Here is a 17,039-nt window from a genome sequence, read left to right as displayed (position 1 = left end):
TTCACCCGATCTATTAGATGGATCACAACTGCAGCTATTAAGAAAAAAAGAAGTGTAGTTGTCGGTGACTCCCTCCTGAGGGGAACTGAGAGCCCTGTATGATGACCAGACCTGTCCCACAGGGAAGTCTGCTGCCTTCCTGGGGCCAGGGTGAGGGATGTTAACAGGAGACTTCCCATGCTAATTTGGCCCCACTGCTGGTAGTACAGGTTGGCAGTAAAAGAGATACCAGGGCAATCAAAAGGACTTAAATAAGGCTTTGGGTCAATTAGTTTATGGGACGGTGGTGTTCACCTCAATTTCTGCAGTAACAGGGATGAATGAGGAGAGGAGTAGGAAAACCCATTTTATCAATAGGTGGCTAAAGGATTGGTGCCATCAGAGGAATTTTGCGTTTTTTGATCATGGGGCAAGATTTATGGTACCCATCCTGCTAGAGTCAGATGGGCTTCATCTATCTAGCAAGGGCAAAAGAACTCTAGCATATAAGTTGGCAAGGCTGACCAAGAAGCCTTTAAACTAGGTTTGAAAGGGGAAGGGGATGGAACCAGTCTCTCCAGCAGTGAGCCTAAGGGTGGTAAACCCAATTTAGGGCTGATATCAGGAGCCCAACTGAAGTGCATGCACAGTAATGCACACAGTATGGGTAACAAGGAAGAGGAGCTGGAAGCCATCGTGCAGCAGGAAAGCTATTGCATAGTCACCATCACGGAAACATGGTGGGATGGCTCACATGACTGGAGTGCTGCCACGGGTGGCTACAGGCTCTTCAGAAGGGATAGGTGAGGTAGGAGAGGTGGAGGGGTGACTCAGAATGTTAGGGAGTCTCTTGACTCCATAGAACTTCAGGTCAGTGATGATAAAGTTGAGTGCTTATGGGTCAGAATCAGGGAGGAGGCCAACAAGGCTGACATCCTTGTTCTTGTGGGTGACTTTAACCTGCCAGATGTCTACTGGAAACAACATAGTGGAGAAGAAGCAGTCTAGGAGGTTCCTAGAGTGTATGGAGGATAATTTCTTGTTGCAGCTGATAAACGAACCTACCAGTGCTGCGGCCCCATCAGACCTGCTGTTTACAAAGAGAGAGGGGCTGGTGAGAGCTGTGGTGGTCAGAGGCTGTCTGGGACACAAAATGATAGAGTTTTCACCTTACTCGGTGAAGTAAGGAAGGACATCAACAAAACCTCTACTCTGGACTTCCAGAGGGTAGACTTCTGCCTGTTCAGGAGGCTGGTTCAGAGAGTACATTGGGAAACAGCCCTTAAAAACAAAGGGGCCCAGGAAGGATGGACATACTTCAAGAAAGAAATCTTAAAGGTGCAGAAGCAGGTTGTCCTTATGTGCCAAAAGGCAATCTGTTGGGGAAGAAAACTGGCCTGGCTGAACACGGACATTTTGCAGGAAATTAGGGAAAAATAGAGTCTATCCCCTTTGGAAAAAAGGGCAAGCAACTCATGAAGTGTTTAGGAATGTAGTTATGTCATTTAGAAAGAAAATTAGAGAGGCAAAAACACAATTTGAATTTAATCTGGCCACTTCTGTTAAGGACGACAAAAAGTGTTTTTACATTAATAGCAAAAGGAGGGGCAAGGAAAACCTCCATTCTTTGTTGGACATGGAGGGGAGCATAGTTACCAAAGAAGAGGATAAGGCTGAGGTACTTAATACCTTCTTAATACCTTCTTTGCCTCAGTTTTCAACAAGAAGACAGGTTGTCCTCAGGACAACTGGCTTCCTGGGCTGGTAGGCAATGACAGGGAGCTGAAGAGCTCCCCTGTTATCCAGAATATTAAAGTTATAAGCATTTTAGGATAGAATATAGTATCTGGGACAGAAGAACTGTATTTAAAAGGGAGTCTCCAGTGCTCCATTTTAAATAAAATGTAAAGTAGCAAAATTAATGACAAATACGAAATATTTTTTTACATAACTAATTATGACACTCATATCTATCCGGTAGTATACTGACTCTGTACCTCAAGGGTGTGAGAACAAATTATTTCTTGAAGTTAATGCTTTCAGTTTGTGTTCTTAAGGACCCTGATGTTGGGACTAGGTTTTGCAAACTTGGAGAAGGATTAGAATTCATCAGTACTGTAAGAGCATGGGAAAGATGGATTCAGTGATTAATCTCATGTTAAACACATGGGAACAAAACAGCTGAGTATATTTGTCTCCGTAATCCCTTTTCCCAAATGTAATTACAAATTGATCAACTCATGTGTTTCTTCTGAGCTTGTGGTAGACACATTAGAATTGCTAGGCTGTATGATAACTTAGTACAGATCAGCAGTCTCCAGTGTTAGAGGAAATTAGTTAGTAGGATTGTATTTTAAGAGAAATTGTAAATTAGAAAATTTGTCATTGACTATTTTCCAAAGAAAATGTAATTTCTCTTAGAACAATAACTTCTGTAATTTCTAGCATATTACTTTTATGCTGAATATCTCCAGTACCTCTTAGGGGGACCAATTTTATTCTGTGTATTAAATACTGAGTGAGTTAGAACTTTGTCTTCCTTGACCTCAAGGGAGTAGAGACAATAGTAAAAAATAATCACTCTCTTTTGTGATTAATTCTTTATTACAAAGTGAACTTCTACTGCTGCCTTTGATACTGTTGGTTTCTGTGGAAAAGAAATAGAACAGGTATGGATCACTACAGGTATTAAAATGATATAAAGAGAAATGCCATCTTGAATCTCTAAGCGGCTTGCCTAGGTTTTTGAGAGAAACGGAGCTGAGCATATTTGTTTTCTCCAGGGTTTCTCACTGGCTATGACCTGATCAGTATATATATTTTTTGAATTCTGTTCTATGACCCTAGAATCCTCATGGACTGTATGAGCAGAATCAGTTGTTCACCTCAAGAATTTTTCACGTAGCAAAAAGTAATGGAATGCAACACTATGCTCTACAAATGTTGAAAAGCTTTTGTTGCCCTAACTCCTACCTATGACAGACCCTGTGTTTCCTCACAAAATTCTGCAAACAAGCAATGCTTCACTAAAGCTCTGAGGCTATAAAAGTTTGTGTGCAAGCACAAGTTTGTTCTGTGAGCAAATAGACTGTCAAATTATATATTTAGTTTCTAAATGTGCCTAACAGTGTATTCTAACTGTTGTTCATTTAGGATTTCATTTTTAAAGACAGTTAAAAGATGAAATAAAATTTAGAGTGCTTAGATTTAGGTTAATGCTAAAAATTTATGTGTTCCTCTGACACACTTAAAGGCTCTATGATTTCCCTCTATGCTCACCATTTATTTCTGGTGGAGTTCTAAACCATCTTTCAATAGAAATGCAACTTCTGCAGTTACAATTTTCTGATGATTAAATGTTCACAACAAAAATATGAAAAAAACCTTTAAATCTAATTAATCTGATATCAAATACAGTCTTCCACATTAAGTATGCTCTTATCAAACTTTAAAAAAGCATAAACCCCCCCAAGTAAATGAATTTCAGTTACAAAGATTATTTTTTTTCTCTGTTCTTTTTTCTTTTTAATAATCATGGTATATTTATTGTGATTACTCTAGAATCTAAACTATGCAAAAATAGCAACATTGTTATTCTTAGACACATTTGCTACCCTGAAAATTTCAGTTTGTCTGCTAAAATGAGTTTAGGATATACAATACATATACATAGATAGCTAGATAGATAGATCACACACATATACACATATATATATATTAAGGCTAGGCTTCACGAACAAAGATTTGGGAAGGACTCTACCCACATTTGCTACAAGCGTGCTGGTGGCTAAAAAGGCCACCAGATATGCGAGATAGACAAGTCCAGTTGCAAAAGGCACAGCAGAAAGACTCCTTGGATGGTGTTGGCAAGACATGATTCTTTCTGCATTGTCTTTTCTCCTCGAGAGTGATCCTGCGTGTGCTCTCAAAAGAAGCAGCAGCGTTATAGATGGTGTGTCTCCAGGCCTCTCGATTGGAGACAAGAGTAGACCAGTGATGAAGATCAGTATGGCCAAGGCTGAGATGTTGTTTCAGGGAGTCCTTGTATCTCCTCTTTGGGGCTCCTCTCTTGCGGCAGCCAGTGGCAAGTTCACCATAGAGCAGGATCTTAGGGAGGCGGTGGTCCTTCATCCTTGAGACGTGCCCTGCCCAACGCAGCTGTGTTCTCAGAAACATGGCCTCAATACTTGTGACTGCTGCTTGTTCTAGAACAGATGTATTAGTCACATAATCTGACCAGTGGATGTTTAGGATTGTACAGAGACAGTGTTGATAGAAGCATTCTAAGAGTCGCAGGTGGTGGCGATAGATGACCCATGCTTTGGAACCATATAAGAGAGTAGACGGCACCATGGCTCTGTAAACACTGATCTTGGTACTTTTCTTCAGGTGTTTATTTCACCAGACTCTTTCATGGAGATTTCCGAAAGCTCTATATGCCTTTGCTAACCTGTTATCTATCTCTCCACCAATCTTACTATCCGAGGAGATGAGGCTACCTAGGTAATTAAACTGCTGGACTGATCTGAGCTCTGATTCACCAATGATGATATGGGGATGATGGAAGACTTCCTGAGGTGCCAGTTGATAGAGAACTTCTGTCTTCTTTAAGCTGACTTCCAGCGCAAAGAGCTCAGCAGCATCTGCAAAGCAGGATGTTAAATGCTGCAGAGCTGCTTCTGTGTGAGCAACAAGGGCGGCGTCATCAGCATAAAGCAGCTCCCAGACAAGATGGTTTAAGGTCTTGGTGTGGGCCTTCAGTCGCCTTAGGTTGAATAGACTTCCATCAGTACGATATCAAATGTAGATACCGTCCTGATCATCGAGGTCTGCTGTGGCCCTTTGGAGCATCATGCTAAAAAAGACTGTGAATAGGGTAGGAGCGAGAACGCAGCCTTGTTTCACACCATTGGTTATTAGAAAGGGCTCAGAAAGTGCATTGCCATATCTGAGTTGGCCGTGCTGATCCTCATGGAGTGAGATGATCATTTTAAGGAACTTGGGGGGACAACCTAAGCGTTCCAAAATCTGCTATAGACGTTTTCTGCTCACAGTATCGAAAGCCTTGGTGAGATCAACAAAGGTTGCATAAAGACCTTTGTTCTGTTCCCTACACTTCTCTTGCACTTGTCTGAGAACAAATACCATGTCTGCGGTACTCCTGTTGGCTCTGAAACCACATTGACTTTCAGGTATAATTACTTCTGCTATAGTGCGTATTAGTCTGTTCAAGAGTATTCTTGCCAGGATTTTGCCAGCAATGGAGAGCAGAGTAATACCATGGTAATTTGAACAGTCTGATTTAATTCCTTTCTTCTTATACAAGGTGATGATGACTGCATCACGAAGGTCAGATGGTAGTTCGCCGAGTTCCCAACAGCGCACCACAAACTCATGAAGTTTAGCATGGAGTGCTTGGCCCCCATGTTTCTGGACTTTAGGTGGAATTCCATCAACCCCAATGCCTTACCAGTTTTCACCTGCTGTGTGGCCTTAAGAGTTTCTCCCACAGTAGGAGCAATATCCAATTCATTCTTCACCAGTTGTTGTGTAATGTACTGAATTGCTGAGTCTTGAACTACACAGCTAGTACTGAAACATATATATAGCACACTTTCACTGGTGCCTTCAAGAAGAAAGAAATATTTCCAGAATCTGTAGAAAACAATCTTAGATGTACTTTGGATGTAGGGAAGGCTGTCTGGTTCTGGTTTTCTTCTGCATCAGTATAGCAGAATTATATTAAGATCAGTCGTCTTTGTTATTGTTATTAATATCAGAAAGAGCTCAAAAGATATGACACTTGGACTGCAGTTACACAATCTATTCAAGCTTTCCCTGGACAACCAAATTATTTGACTCTAAGGTTTCTTCATCAGACCGGTTTCATCCCCTAGGAAAAATTATGATTAAACTAATATATCTAGACCTATTCTAGAGCCATAGAGAGTTGCCCTTGCTGAGTTTCCTTTTGGAGGGAGGAGAAGAGACCTATCACTCTCATTGGTCTTTGGGGACAATACCAGATGATATACATATGTTAAAATAGTAAAAAGATGCTCGTCCCTTTGGGGAATAAACCTGTGCCAGATGAAAGGTGTCCCCTATAGAAGTAGCATGTGATCACACAATTAAAATTCTATTGAATAAAACGTGCACATCAGAACCCTCAATTATTCCTGGAAACATTCATTTTTGAATTTCCAAACTTCTGTCTGCTTTACTTCAACATCAAACTTCTACCAGCATAGTTTTCATGTTGCTATGGGCAATAAGGTTTAGAAGGTGGAAATTTGAAGGGAATCAATATTATCTGATGTGTCATTACATGTAACACTGAATAGCATGAGAAAGTTTTTGGTAGGTTTGTATGCAACACATTTGGCTTTGAATTTGATTTTAACCTTCCTTTTGTGAAGACTGCTCAGTCTGTAAGCAAACTGATGTACACCATGCACATATTTTTATCTAGTCTCTGATGGGATAGTAATGACATTTGAAATAACTGCAGTTCTAATTCACTATCCCACTCTTTCATGTGTTTTCAATGTGTTCTTTTATGTGAAAAGAGAACTTTAATGGATACTTACGGGTACTATTTAAAAAAAATTGCTATTTGCGCAGGTTTATAATAAAACAACATTAATTGGTAATGTAAAATCAAGAAATAAACAATACTGCAATTCTGAGTCCCTAACAACTTTGCCAACAAGATTTGAACAGCATCAGAGTGAAAATATTCATGTAAAAGCACTTCTCAGCAGCTAAAACAAATTGCTTCATCTATGTGTTAAGATTTTGTCATCTTTAATTCTCGTGGTCAGTTGTTTTTCTTCAGTTCACAGTCACTGTTTTGACAAGCTGTCTATCAGGTTTTCAGTTTCACGGACAATTATTTCAGCTAGGATTTCACTGTAGCTGAAGCAGGGCAGAGTTTCTCCTTCTTGTTCTTTTGTCTGAATGTGGGCATGCTCCCTTGTACCTGTGTGCATTCCAAAACTCAAAGGTACACTGTTCTGGAGAGGTTTCTTTTCCTTAGCAAAATATGACCTTGCAGTAGCTGAGCAGGGGGAAAAGCAGAGAACAAACTCACGCTGGAATGCAACTCCAGCCATCCTATGTCTTTAGTAAGCCCATCTGATTAAAATGTTTATTGTGCAACAGTTTTGAAAGGTACTGATCCAATCTAAAAGTGTGCTGATAAATTAATTTAACAAATGATGGATCCAGAAGTCTAATTTATTCTCTCCCCACTCCCCCTGCCCACCCTCCTGCTCCTCAATCCCTGCCACATCCCCCTGCCCCCACCTCCAAAAAAGCCCAAGAATGAAACCTGATAAAAGTGCTTGTGAGAAAGATCACTGTAGCAGACCAAAAACAATACTTTTCTTGGGGGGATGGAACAAAGTTCTGTTTGTGTGAGGACACTGAATTCTCATTAAGTGGAATATAAAGTCTATTGCTGGGAATTTGATTTTCTAAATAATTTTTTCTTAACATAGATTAAGTCTGTTCCATCATCAGAGATCTTTCTGCTTATTGTCATCTACCATATTCTGTAACGTTGCTTAGTTCAAAATTATTGCTGGGTGTTTTCAAACGCAGGCATGTATTTTTCACTATCAAAAGTGCAAGGTTTAATTGTCACACTAGAGATTTATAAGGCTTTACATATCATAGCAGTTTCCGAAGAACCCTTTTACGCCTTTTACTTTATATATTTTTATATATATAAAATATATATGTATACCTTTTTACTTTATATACCTTACTCACCACTGTTTGCATTTTGAGTGTGTGCATTCTGGACTATCCACTGTTGAAGTAATGAACACTTATCTGGCATGACTGATGAAATTATGCCTCTGCACAGGACTGGAGGATCAGATGCAATAGTCTTTCCAAATACTAGGGCAGAGAAAAACCTCCTTCAGGAAAAGATTTCACAGTGAAATTGCACAAATCAACATTTCAGACGTTGGGAAATATTTGGATCTTCAGGTCAGTTTTAGTCATGATCTGTGAAAGGGGAGAGCTGTTGCTGCAATGACATCTAGTGAATGAGAGGTCTTCTGCTGTAACAGTATAGGTGAAATATCATCTCCACATTCATTTATTCAGTGTCTGTCATCTGAACAGACTGATGCAAGCCTGGAACATGCATAGGTGACTGCTGAGTGGAGGCAGCCCAGTACAAAACACTCCATCTAGGAGACAGTGCTCCAAGCTATGGTGTAGAGTTCCAAGGCAATTGAGAATAAAGGACGTCTGTGGAGAAGTCCTTTCCTGAACCTTTGCACCACCCTGCTTGGGGAACTGAAAGCTCATGTTACCCTCTCTCATAGCCACCAGAATAAGAAAGCAGTTGAGTGAGCAACCCACTTACACGCTAGTCTTTTTCAGCTCTGCAGGCAGCTTGTTAGCCATTGCAGTGATACAACCTTTGATCGCTACACAACCAGTGACAAAGCATCACGGGCTTTCTATTCAGAGCTAAAATAGCGTGTATGTTTAACTAGTAAAAAGAGTGTTAATGCACAAAATCTATACAAGAGTTTGAATGGCAGGATTTATTCAGCATGTTTGTTCTTATGAAGCAAAAGACAAAAATTTAACCTATACCTATACTGACATGTGAATTCAATTCAAGAAACTGAGAAAGTTTTCAGGTACTCTGCTGTGTTACTGATCAGGTGGCTGGACAGGGGTCTGAGTAATCTGATCCAGTTGAAGATGTCCCTCCTCATTGCAGGGATTGCTGGATTAGATGAACTTTAAAGATCCCTTCCAACCCAAACTGTTCTGTGAGTCTATCATTCTATCATTCTGTCATCATTCTATCATTCTGTCACTGAAGCCTCATCTGAGTTGTGAAAGGTCCTTGCTGCTACTTCTATACCTAGTTTCAAGTTAGGAAAGACAGCTTGCTTTCTGGGTTAAGTAAGCATTGAATTTAATCTGTCTACTAGGATCTTTTCTTGGGCTACAGGTCAGCTACTAAACTTCTGTGCAAATTATTTTTGAATCAAAAAATATTGGAGCATATTATCTTTTTGCTTGCTAGATCTTGTTGTAAACTGTTAGTTTAGGAATTCCAGGCTTATAGCTTTAATTCTTCAATTAACTGAGATATGAAAAACGTTATAAATAAGAAAATATTTCATCTGGGGTAATAGCTCTATTTTCTGAAGGATTTTGCTAGTAACAATATAAGTGGGAAATACTGGTTTTAAATTGTCACACATGCATTAAGTGTACATGAACCCTTCCAGCACAGATACTGATAATAAGCTGAGACTTCAGTTATCAAACTACAACAAATCAAACGGACTATATAATGAAGTTATACCCTTTTCCCATTAAAATAAAGGCAATTTTGACAAGAAACTGCTGATTTTATTCCACAAAAGATTTTATAATGTCAGTGTTTCTCATGTAACTTACATAATTCACTCTATAGATAGCTAATTTTGCATTATAAGGGACAGAACAAAATACTCTATATTCTAGGAAATAGTACACTGACTTAGAGTTGAAGAATAGAAGAAATTCCTTTTTGACATTTTGTTTCGGACTGTACATCAGTATATCTCTCTCCCTATCTGCACACCATGATTTTAAAATCTATCTTAAGACAACAGGACCCTAGAAAAATTGGATAGAATCCAATTCTAGAAATTGGATAGAATCGTGAATGTTAATGTAAGGTAAGAGTTATTGTGATTAATGAAGGATTTTAGCTGAATTGGTTATTTCTTCATTTGTAAGTTTCTGTTCATAACGAGGGTAAGGTTTCATTCCACAGAATTGATTTTTTTTTTTTTTATGTTTGGTTGATGATATATGTGGAAGCTATATTGATCTTTGACCCCACACTTCTGCTTAAACTGGGTCGTTCTCCCTAAAGTGAACACGTGTTAATATTCTGTGGGGGGTATTCTTGTGACACCAGAAAAACTTGCATGATACTCACCCAACTACAGATTTGACTCATTTTTTTCTCTAGCCTTTTTTCCTTTCATTTTTTTTTTGGTTACATTTATTCACAGTTGACCCAGTATTTTTGATGCTGTACAAGAGTTGGTATCCTAGATATCCCAGGGATTTGAATGACTAGTATAATGCCTGCATGAGAGATGAGAAGCAGAAGTATATTGTTGAACCTTTAAAGAAAGGTTGACATTTTTCTGGCCTTGAGCAGCTCTCTTCGGTATTGAAGCTTTTGCAGCTTTCAACCCTTTGATTTATGAGCAAAAGTGTAGCACGTCTTGGCCATTATGGAATCATAAAAGTCTTTTAAGTCTTCCCATTCCATTTTTACTTAAAGTAAAAGAAAAGAAAGTTAACTCCTTTCCTATTCTAACTCTTTCTTCTTTTTGGATATTTTTCTATTTTCCAAATAGAAGATTTTTTTTGTTGTTATTAAAATGGTATGAAAACTTTTAGATGTTAATTCTTATTTCAAAGAATTCTAAAGGGATTCCCAGGAAAGGTTTCAAATTCTGAAGTCAGAAATTAAAATGTAAATTTGAGTGTCTAGGTAGCTCAACTCAGCAATTTTGATGAGAAGAGAGGGTAATGAAGAAAAAGTCTGAAAATCACAAAACATTGTGAGTCACTGTTTGTAGGATTCACATGTTAGGGTTTCAAACCACCTAAGAGCAAAAAATATAATTAAAACTAATCTTACTTAAGCTTATTGATTTAGTGTAACTGTTTCTGCTTCAGGTAGTCTACAGAGGTCCTTTAATCATAGAATCATAGAATCAACCAGGTGGGAAAAGACCTCCAAGATCATCAAGTCCAACCCTTGATCCAACACTGTCATGGTTACTAGACCATGGCACCAAGTGCCACATCCAGTCTCATCTTAAAAAACCTCCAGAGGTGGTAACTCCACCACCTCCCTGTGCAACCCATTCCAATGTCTGATTACTCTCTATGGAAAAATATTTTTGCTAATATCCAACCGAAACTTCCCCCGGCAGAGTTTAAGATTGTGCCCTCTTGTCCTACTTCTGGTTGCCTGAGAGAAGAGACTGATCCCACTTGGCTACAACCTCCTTTCAGGCAGTTGTGGAGAGTGATGAGGTCTCCCCTGAGCCTCCTCTTCTCCAGACTAAACTCCAACTTCCTCAGCCTCTTCTCATAGGACTTGTGCTTGAGTCCCTTCATCAGCCTTGTTGCTCTTCCCTGGGCCTGCTCCAGCACCTCAATATCCTTCCTGAACTGAGGGGCCCAGAACTGGACACAGTACTCCAGGTGTGGCATCACTTCCCTGGTCCTGTTGGCCACGCTGTTCCTTATACAGGCCAGGATGCCATTGGCCTTCTTGGCCACCTGGGTACACTGCTGGCTCACGTTCAGCTTCCTGTCGAGAAAGAATGTAATCCTCCATTCTCAGTAATAGTGATAAAATTTTTGCTGTACTGTAGGATTATCGAAATGTTTTCAGATTTTTTAATGGAGGAAGCATTTATTATCTTAATGTTCACAGTTGTTATTGGTTATAAATGATGTCTACAGACTCATGCAGTTTATCCTAGTTGTAATCTCACTACAATCCACAGTAAAATTTCCACCAACTACACTGAAGACAAAACAAGACTACACTTAGCAGAGCATGCCTATGGTCAGTGGGGACACTTTACAACAATTACATTAATCCCATTAATTACATTACCTGCATCTGTACCTCTGTCCACAGTGAAAAACAAGCTCTTCTTGTCCTAAAAATGCAGTTCATAATGGGGTTTATGCTAGTAAATCCTGACCGTTAGTAGGATTTACTGATTTTGGTCCAGCCTTACTCCAACATTGAAGCTAGGCTTACTACTAGTTGACTTCTACAAGTGCATGCAAACCCTGGCAGTAAATAGGCTGTATTCCTTTCTTTTATTTTATTCTTATTTTATTTTGTGACTAGAAATTGACAAAAAGAACTCTTCTTGCTGAAGTTCATCTTATTGACCTCTGTTGATTTTACTGAAGATGCCCCTTCCAAATAATTTAGTCTTGCAAAGTTTGCAATATAAAAAGATTTGGAAAGCAACATTTCATCATACCATGCCACTTATAATATTCTGGTAAATATTCTAGCTGGACAGTAAAAATTCAGATGAAGGCTGATAAGAGCAAGTGAACTGAGACATGCATCTCAGACCTACATTATTGATTTTTGAGAGACTTAAGAAGAGACTTAGTTCTGACTCTATACTGCAGTATTAAGCAAAAAAGAAAAATGTATATATTCAGATTCTCTTGACACAGAAAGAATAATGTTTTAAAAACTAGAAAAATAATAAAATAATTAAAAACCATATGGTTCATAAGCTCAGTTTTTAGACACCTTGCTGGGTCATATGATTTAGCACTTAGCAGCTACACTTTGAAAACTCTGGAAACACATATTTGAACATCGGTGTCGTTGGAGGCATCTTATGGAAACTCATTTTTCTTTCCAACTGCTGCTGTGAAAGGATATGGAACTGTGAAATTTCACAGAGAACACCCTGATGTCCAGAATTCACCTAAGTATTTTAAATTACACTTCTATTTAAGAAAATAAAAGCCCTACATAGGGTCTAGATGCACTATAATAAGTGAGAAATCTAAACAGGAAATAGTTACTCAAATTTAGGTCCCTCAATTTGGTTTTGTGGTGTTTGTTTTTTTTTTTTTTGCTTCTTTATATATTTGTTAGTTAGTTAAAAAAATACTGTAACTATCTATCAGCACTTAGAAATTTATTAGATTAACTTGCAATATTAATTAGCTGGTGAATAAGATCTGAGGTACACAGTAAAGCAGTTGTCTTCTTATTTCCTCCAATAGTCTGCCTATTGATACCAATAAGCCATCCATAAAGTAAGGTAAACTCTTCAAGGAAATACAAGGCAATTAACAAGTTTGCGTAACGTGAGAGGTAAATAAAGTTCACAGAAGTTAAAGGAAAGACGTACATTTATTTGTACCATATAAAAAATATACTGCTTTATTTCTCATAGTCTACATAGCCTTTTAATATCATTAGGACGACCTTGGTGCAAACAAGATGACAATCAGAATCATTTAAAAATGAAAAATGAAGGTTATAATATGAAATAATATCATAGAACTCGTTGTATTTCAACTGAAATTATGAGAGAAAATTCTTAAGATCCTACCCAAACCCAGAAATCTTTATTTGTATTTAATATTATACAGCTGGATTTCCCATATGCAGTATAAATTTCTTTGAATGTAATATTTGAATTTTCCCATTTTCTTTTCCTTCCAATGCTCCATTCTATCTTACTTTTTAAGCTCTTTTTCAGACAGATTTACTACCTTGTATTGACAGACTAAACTTTCTGTTGTTCCCAAGTGAGTTAACGTGCTCATTCTCTTTTTCATTTTGCTTCTGACTCCTTTGGGCAAAAACAGTACCCCTCTATCACACTGGAATGTCAAGAGACTTTATTAATACATTAAATAATTTGAATTGGGATTTCTAGATATAAAGTGTTGTAATCATAACAGTTTATTTCATACACTCCTATAACAAAATGAGACTTTGTAAAAAAAACAAAACCATAATGATGGATTATCTCTAGAGGGAAGAGAATGACAGTTTTATTCAAAAGTTTGTTGTCCTTAGCTACTAACATGAGAGCAAGTTTGTTTACAGAACTACATAATAATAAATGAACATGAAGAAATCCACTATCCCATTCAAAGTCTTTGAAAAAAAATGGGATGAATGTACATATGACTACACTGATTATGGAATGATGCAGACTCTTTATGAGATTAACTTTTTTTGAAGCTCTGATTATAAGGAGTTACTGCCTCATGTATGCGATATGTAAACAGGGACAAAAGACTTAAGGACTAAATAGGAGTTACTGTAAAAGGTGAGTCATGGGGTTTACATTTTTGCCCTTTATTTCAATGTTATGGTTTCTACTTTAGGTAAGACACTGGTGCTGTAAGGAAACAGATCGTGAACACAGAAAGAGGGGCCACAATATCATCCACAATATCTTTCTAGCCCACTATCTTCTCAAACTATGACGTCTTGGAAAAACATCAGAACAGCACAAAATTATAGTATAATTTTTCTAGAATCTTTCCTCTCTAGGAAGTTCTTTTCAGGTGTTTCCTGTTCCAGATACATCCTGTCATTTTATATAGCAACCCTTGATTTTTTTTCAACATGAATTTCCCTCATCAAACTTTCTATAACCAGACTTCTATCATCATTTTTAGCATTTGAACTATTTGTTGGCAAGGAAATAGACCTTTTCAACCTAATACGGTGTAAAGAAGCGTCTCCTTCTGTTTACTCTGAACATGGTACTTTCTGGTTATAGCTGGTGTCCACACTTAATCATATTTGAACAAACTATGGATATTTTTTCCATTTTCTATACCAAACATAACTTTGCCATATCCCTACTCGTCCCTTTATATCTTTTCCAGTATGTAAAATACTAATCTGTTCATCAGTTTCTTTAATCAAAGAAGACTCCAGGGACACCTTATTACAACCTCTCAGTTACCTTAAGGAGGCTACGAAAGTTGGAGAGGGACTTTTTACAAGGCCCTGTAGTGACAGGACTAGGGGCAGTGACTTTAAATTGAAAGAGCGTAGGTTTAGATTAAATGTTAGGAAGAAATTCTCTCATGTGAGGGTGTTGAGGTTGCCCAGAGAAGGTGTCGATGACCCATCCCTGAAAGTGTTCAAGACCAGGTTGGCCAGGGCTTTGAGTAACCTGGTCCAGTGGAAGGTGTCCCTGCCATCAACAGAGGGGTTGGAGCAAAATGATCTTTAAAGTTACTTCCAACCCAAACCATTCCATGATTATATGATAATAAGATGATTGAATCAAATCTGTTCTACGTAAAGCAGTGTTGACTGATGCTTAGTGCCTCTGTGTAAAAATTCTAGCAGAAAGAAAGAGAGATATCCAAAAAGATACTGCAGAATGAGAAGAGCGACAGAGGTACTTTATATTTTAAGGAGAATACATGGCATGGATTTAAACTAAAGAAAATTGTTTGAACAACGGATTTATAGCTTGTACTTATGAGCCTAGCTACATTTAATCTTTTTCTCTATTTTACCTCAATTGATGATTTAAATAGTTCAACTTTGGTCTTGCTCTTGTTGAATCAGTTTCTCGTTGTATTAAGTTGTCTTTGTATAAACTGTCTTTGGCTGAAAATGACAACCAGAAGATAACAAATAGAATTTATAAATTGAAAGTACGGTCTGAGAATTTGGCAAACCCCACAAAATTACTGAGGTCTACTTATATTTTTAGTAATGAAACTTTCCTAATTAAAAACATAGTAAGCATAAAAATGTACATTATTTAAATTTTTAGTGAAATACTAGAATTTTCATGTTTTAAAGCAACCATGACCAGAAATGAAAAGTAGTCCAAACATTTAGGTATTAAAATTCTTTCACTAGAGTCTTTGAGTAGAAAAGTACTTCTGACAGAGATGTTGTGAATTTACGCAGCAGTACACCTAAGGTGTATTTCCTTCACGCAGAGGCAGCAATGAGATGGAAAACAAAGACCACAGAAACCTGTAAGTTTGAAGAAAAATAATCCTTAAACTAATTTACCATAAAATGATTAATGTCTTAAGCAGGATTCAGAGGTTTCAGAATTAATCACTTCATCACAAGCTCATAGAACACTTAATGGGAAATGTGATTGTAAAGAATAAAAATTAATAAAATAAAAATATTTGAGTGAAAGTAATCTACATCTGAGATAACATTCTGTAAAGGCAAATCCTCTCACATACTATATTCTGACATGTAGTTCTTCAATCCCTGTGTTTGATCAAGATAATACAGTTTTGATTTATTATTATTATTAAATACGGTATTCTCAGATTGAAGATTGGGTTTGAAGATAGGATTTGTAGATAAACATACACAAATAAAAGTCTCTTATACAAACAGATAATCATAAAGCTGGGGCTAAACTTGAATATTTTATTCTTTCAGACACTAGGGTTAGTATGACGATGTTCATGATCTCTTTCTGCATCAACTCTTCTTAGAGCACTCCCACTGCTGTATTTACTTGCTTACTCTTCCACACAAAGAAAGTACATCCCTCCTTCCCTTCCTCTCCTCTGCTTCTAATGCTCTTTTTAAATATATTTGACACCATTGCTTTAATGTATTCTAGCCATCACCTCCCTCCCATGGCTTCTGACAGTTATATTGTCTTATTGTCATCAGAAATAGTAAAGAATTCCTGGTATTCCTTTACAATGTTGTCTTCAAAGTGTTTACGATATGAGATCACATCCCTAAAGTTTTCTTGGCAATTACATGTAACTCCTTTCATATCCACTAATACTTCATATTTCCAGCAACTATTTCCTTTTTAAATTTTCTCTTTAAGTTAAAGAAACAAAAAAACCAAACTTCTGTTTGCAATCTCGCTGCTCCCTCTCCATTGCAGCAATGTATATTAACACGATTCCTCCCTAGGTAATACTCCTAATTAAATTATTATGAACATTAACTTGTTTAACTAGTGTACCAAACAGTTTCTGTGTTAAACTGCATTTTATCCTACTTGTGAGAATTTATTCCCCAACCCAGGCAGATATGCTAGACATCAGCTCCTGGAAGGCTATCTTTTTTTAATCAATATAAAAAGGACTGCATGTATTTTGCGTTTTGAAGAAATTACAGATATCCTAAAAAAATAAATAAGTATACTTCTATCTATAAGAAGAAAACAAATGGCTTTGGACGCATCTACAACTACAGTAGACCAGTTTACAATGTCTGAACCTCATAAAATAAGGCTGTTTGATCCTTCTTCTTTTGGTAAGGGTAAGAAATGACGGGCTTATGTGATTTGGAGCAGACATTTGTGATTCTTTTGGTTCTTCACACTGAAAAAAACCCCAATAAACAAGGGGAAAAAAATCAAAACTGATTCATGTTTTCTCCAAATAAAATGAGCTAGTAGGTGGGTAAATCCATTATTTGCACAAACCTGCATACAAGAGTTATTATTGTGGAGTTGTGCGAATAA

Source organism: Pipra filicauda, unplaced genomic scaffold (assembly GCF_003945595.2).
Source record: "Pipra filicauda isolate LSUMZ 115617 unplaced genomic scaffold, ASM394559v2 scaffold24_size8852520_pilon, whole genome shotgun sequence".
NCBI lineage: Eukaryota > Metazoa > Chordata > Aves > Passeriformes > Pipridae > Pipra > Pipra filicauda.
Note: the sequence above shows the minus strand (reverse complement) of the source record.